The following is a 5,974-nucleotide window of genomic DNA, read 5'->3' on the forward strand; positions in this document are numbered from 1 at the left end:
CGTCACTGTTGTAAGTGAAGGTAGTACAACATGTTCTCCTAACTGCAGGGGTGTTTGGACTCCAAATTACTTGGCACTGCTCTGTGGTGGTGGTCTGGTGATGCTGAGGTGGTGGGTTTAGGTAGGGCCTCTATGGTGGTGGCCTGGTGATGCTGAGGAGTTGCCGATTCTGGAACCAATCTATGCCTGATTCTGCATGCATCAGATCAACGGGCTGAGGTGGAGATGATGATAAGCTGGTTGAACTAACAATACCAATGTCACAGGTCTGATTCCCACAGAATACTCATAATACTGGTAAAGTATTCCGGAAGGAAAAGAAGCAGAGAATGAGATGAGAGAGAAAAAAAAAACTGTGATTGAAACATAACGTTGATGAAAATCATCATCACTCAACAAACGTAGGCAAATAAACCATCAGACAACAAACGAGAACAAATAAGAGAAATGATGAAAGATGATGAGAAATGTTTTTTGTGATAGGAGAGGAAAGGAGAGGCACAGGAAGGAAGAGGAGAGCGGAGAGGAGGGGAGAGGAGAGGGGAGAAGAGAGGAGAGGAGAGGAGGGGAGAGGAGAGGAGAAGCACAGGAGAGAGGAGAAGAGAGGAGAGGCACAGGAGGGGAGAGGATAGAGGAGAGGATGGGAGTGGAAAGGAGAGGGGAGAGGAGAGGCGCAGGAGAGGGGAGAGGAGAGGCAAAGGAGAGGGGAGAGGAGAGGCACAGGAGAGGGGAGAGGAGAGGCAAAGGAGAGGGGAGAGGAGAGGCAAAGGAGAGGGGAGAGGAGAGGAGAGGCATAGGAGGGGAGAGGAGAGCGAAGAGGAGGGGAGAGGAGAGGAGAGGCACAGGAGAGAGGAGAGGAGAGGCACAGGAGAGGGGAGAGGAGAGGGGAGAGGAGAGGAGAGGCACAGGAGAGAGGAGAGGAAAGGAGAGGCACAGGAAGGAAGAGGAGAGCGGAGAGGAGAGGCACAGGAGAGGAGAGGGGAGAAGAGAGGAGAGGCATAGGAGGGGAGAGGAGTGGAGAGGCACAGGAGAGAGGAGAGGAAAGGAGAGGCACAGGAAGGAAGAGGAGAGTGGAGAGGAGAGGCACAGGAGAGGAGAGGAGTGGTACAGGAGAGGGGAGAAGAGAGGAGAGGGGAGAAGAGAAGAGAGGAGACGTACAGGAGGGAAGAGGAGAAAAGAGGAGAGGAGAGGAAAGGAGAGGAGAGGAGAGGTACAGTAGAGGGGAGAAGAGAGGAGAGAAGAGGGGAGAAGAGAGGAGAGAAGAGGGGAGAAGAGAGGAGAGGAGAGGTACAGGAGAGGGGAGGAGAGGAGAGGGGAGAAGAGAGGAGAGGAGAGGAGAGGAAAGGAGAGGAGAGGCACAGGAGAGGGGAGAAGAGAGGAGAGGCAGAGGTGGTAAGAGGAGAAGAGAGGAGAGGCACAGGAGGGAAGTTGGAGGGCAGGCCTCCCTTCCTCTGCTGAGGAACGGCACCGCACTGAGATAAATCAAATTAACACATCAAAGGGCGAGGGGGGGGGGGGGACACAAGAGATGGGGGAAGGAGAACCGAGAGAAAAGAAGAAGAGGGAGATAGAGAGAGAGGAGAGGTAGAAGGAGAGGGGAGAGAGGAGAGGTAGAGAGGAAAGGGAGAAAGAGAGAGAGTGAGGGGAGGGAGAAATAAAGTGAGAGTGAGAGTCTCTCAGGGAGAGAAGGAGAGAGACAGTGAGATGAATGGTAGAGAGAGTCAGGTAGAGAGAGAGAAAGAGAGGGAATGGTCAGATAGACTTATGAAGGTTTTTGTGAGAGAGAGAGAGAGAGAGAGAGAGAGAGGCTTCAATAATATGACATCAAACAATCAAGCAAACAGAAAGAGGAAAAGAGGATGGGGAAGAAAGACAGAAAGAACGAAAGAAAGAAAGAACGAAAGAAAGAATGAAAGAAGGGGATATAAACATCAGATGACTCGACAAGCGAGGTGAACATCCATCTCGGCTTCATCAGTCTGTAGCAGTAGGCATGTTCTTCAGCTTTGCAGAGGGGACGCAGAAACTTTTAACAACACAAAAAAGGAACTTTCATCTTCTCCCCACAGAACAACCCTTAATGCTCCTACGGGAACCTTTAATGACTGAGCTTTTGCCAGAACCCATTTGGAGATGACTTGGCCCTCAGATCTATATCTGTGTTCACCTCAAAGTAACCCTCTTCAGGAAGGGAAGAGGATTTCGTCCTGAGGGATTTTCTTTTCTCTTTTTTTTCACTTTTTAAATGAGGGTAAAAAAAAAAAATCACCATTACAGTGTCTCCGTTTTGTTTTAAGTAATGCTGAGTTTGCAACTGACACTAGACTGGATCTGATGATTTTCTGAAGCAGACGAAAAGTGGAAAAAAAGACAAAGACAAAAAGTCGTCAGAGGTCAGACTGCAGTTCACTAGAACTGGGAACATAGGTTTTCATAAGTTACTGTACGAGGAATAATAGGCTTAAAAATGCAGTCCGCAGTCTGGCGAAAGATTGTTGATGATTGAAATCAATTAGCCAATCACTTTACACCCCTCCCTACTAGTTCTGTATAGAGGTGTCTTTCACACTGCACTTCGGTAGGGCACTGGCACAGTAGAATGCAAACGTTTGGACACCTCTGGAGTCAGGCCACAATTACTGTTTTTTTTGAGGGGGGGTTTATACGACATAAACAAACAAAACAAACATAAACAAATTAACATTTGAAGAGTGACTCAATTTTAAAGACTGCTTTAAAAAAAGAAATGTGTTTGCATTCAACACTTTCCTTCCCCACAGGCCCCAGCATCAGCGGCAGTATATGCGCACCACAGTGCCGTGACGCAGACAAGTAGCAACCAGGAGATCTAGTTCAAGGCGGCGCCGTGTTCATGTGGTCACAAGGGGGCGAGGTCTGAACTGCTGTCTCTCAGAACGCACACTTCTTAACACTCAATTCTCCACACTCTGCTGGTCACCATGACAACGGGTGAAGCGAGATCACGAGCAGGTAAAAACATTTTGGGAAAAGGTACTGGTGAAATTGCGAGATGTGGCCAGCCCTATTTGTATGACGTGCGTTTTGAAAAACACCACCAGAAAAACGACTGAACACACACTATAACGCTATGAATGTTTACATGGTGAGATTGTAGCGCACATTGCCTGGTTGGCAGGGTTGCTTGGGTTGGGGGGGGGGGGGGTAGGGAGGGAGGGAGATGTATTTTATTTATCTATTGATTTCCTTGTTTATATGTTTATTTATTTATTCACAGAGGTTGTTTACTTATTGATGGGTGGTGCGTGGGCATGGTTGTGTTTTGTTTTTGTTTTATGTTTTTTTTTTTTTCAAATATATTTTTTTTTAATGTTTTCGTTTCTGTTTTTGTTTGGCTGTGATTTGTGACAAGAGATGAATAAATCAATGGAGTCGTTACGGCTCAGTGGCAGGAAACTGTGTTTGTTTGTGTCGTTTGTTTGTGTCATTTGTTTCCCACGCCGTTGCCGCGGCTAATGCCGCAAAAGAGGAAGACATGCAGAGGACTGGATAGATGGGGAGTAAACAGACAGAGGGGAGAGGAGAGAGGAGAAAAGAGAGAAGGAGAAAAGAAGAGGGGAGACGAAAGGAGAGGAGGACTGGATAGATTGGGACTAAACAGACACTAGGGAGAGGGGAGAAGACACAAGAAGAGAGGATACGAGAGGAGAGGAGGACTGGATAGATTGGGACTAAACAGACACTAGGGAGAGGGGAGAAGACACAAGAAGAGAGGATACGAGAGGAGAGGAGGACTGGATAGATTGGGAGCAAACAGGTACAGGGGAGAGGAGAGAAAACCAGAGCAATAGGCGATGGAGACGATAAATAGAATAAAAGAAAGCAAGAAGAAAGAAGCAAGCATGAGAAAGATGGAGGAGAGGAAGATACACTAAGACAAGAAGAAAAGAAGAGAGGAATGGAGAAAAGACCAGGGGAGAGGAGAGAAGAGAAAATGAGAAATAGGAGTTAAAAGACAGGAGAAAGAGAGTGAAAAGAGGAGTGAGATGTTTGAAGGAAAAAGACAGGAGAAAGAGAGTGAAAAGAGGAGTGAGATGTTTGAAGGAAAAAGACAGGAGAAAGAGAGTGAAAAGAGGAGTGAGATGTTTGAAGGAAAAAGACAGGAGAAAGAGAGAGAAAGATGGATGACAGGATGAGAGAGAGAGAAAGATGGATGAGAGGATGAGGGAGAGTGAAAAGAGGAGTGAGATGTTTGAAGGAAAAAGACAGGAGAAAGAGAGAAAGATGGATGACAGGATGAGAGAGAGAGAAAGATGGATGAGAGGATGAGGGAGAGTGAAAAGAGGAGTGAGATGTTTGAAGGAAAAAGACAGGAGAAAGAGAGAGAAAGATGGATGACAGGATGAGAGAGAGAGAAAGATGGATGAGAGGATGAGGGAGAGTGAAAAGAGCAGTGAGATGTTTGAAGGAAAAAGACAGGAGAAAGAGAGAAAGATGGATGACAGGATGAGAGAGAGAGAAAGATGGATGAGAGGATGAGGGAGAGTGAAAAGAGGAGTGAGATGTTTGAAGGAAAAAGACAGGAGAAAGAGAGAGAAAGATGGATGACAGGATGAGAGAGAGCGAAAGATGGATGAGAGGATGAGGGTAAAGTTGATGAGAGGGGGAAAAGAACAGGTGAGACAAGAGTAAACAGATGAAAGGAGAGAGAAAGGGATGATGCTGGGAGAAGCAGAGAGGTGTGCAATAGGGAATATGAGAAGGAGAGAGGGATAGAGTTACAAATGAAGAGAGGGATAGAGTTACAAATGAAGAGAGGGATAGAGTTACAAATGAAGAGAGGGATAGAGTTACAAATGAAGAGAGGGATAGAGTTACAAATGAAGAGGGATAGAGTTACAAATGAAGAGAGGGATATAGAAGAGTCGAGTGGAAGAGGAAAATAGGGAGATACAGAATGGGAGAGAGGAACAAATAGAACAGTAATCACAGCAAGGTGAGAGAGAACAGAGATGGATATACATGATAAGAGTTTATGAGGCCCAAGTGGAAGAGAAAGACAGATGTTGATTCTCTCCCTCCCTCTCTTTTTTTAAAGTAGGGGGTTGAAGAGGAGAGTCAATGAGGTGAGGTGAGATGAGAGAGAGAGAGAGAGAGACAAAAAACAGAAAGAGTGCTGCGCTCTCTAATGGGTTCGTCAGTGCAGCTTCTCTCCCCTCTGTTAGTGTGGAGAGGAAGGATGCTGGGTTCCCTAATGCCAAGGGACACAGCTTCTCTCCCCTTAGTTAGTGTGGAGAGGGGGATGCTGGGTTCCCTAATGCCAAGGGACACAGCTTCTCTCCCCTTAGTTAGTGTGGAGAGGGGGATGCTGGGTTCCCTAATGCCAAGGGACACAGCTTCTCTCCCCTCTGTTAGTGTGGAGAGGAAGGATGCTGGGTTCCCTAATGCCAAGGGACACAGCTTCTCTCCCCTTAGTTAGTGTGGAGAGGGGGATGCTGGGTTCCCTAATGCCAAGGGACACAGCTTCTCTCCCCTCTGTTAGTGTGGAGAGGGAGGATGCTTGGTTCCCTAATGCAGAGGGACAATGAACGTGACCGCTGCCCTCTCACGACCAGGCACGGGATATTAAAGACACCGCAGGGGAGGGAGCGCTTTTCATAAAACACTGGGGCGTGTGTGTGTGTGTGTGTGTGTGTGTACAGGCTGGGGCGTGTGTGTACATGCTGGTGTGTGTGTGTGTGTGTGTGTGTGTGTACAGGCTGGGGCGTGTGTGTACATGCTGGTGTATGTGTGTGTGTGTGTGTGTACAGGCTGGGGCGTGTGTGTGTGTGTGTGTGTGTGTGTGTGTACAGGCTGGGGCGTGTGTGTACATGCTGGTGTGTGTGTGTGTGTGTGTGTGTGTGTGTGTGTGTGTGTGTACAGGCTGGGGCGTGTGTGTACATGCTGGTGTGTGTGTGTGTGTGTGTGTGTGTGTGTGTGTGTGTGTGTGTGTACA

This window comes from Clupea harengus, chromosome 24 (assembly GCF_900700415.2).
Source record: "Clupea harengus chromosome 24, Ch_v2.0.2, whole genome shotgun sequence".
In the NCBI taxonomy this organism is placed as follows: domain Eukaryota; kingdom Metazoa; phylum Chordata; class Actinopteri; order Clupeiformes; family Clupeidae; genus Clupea; species Clupea harengus.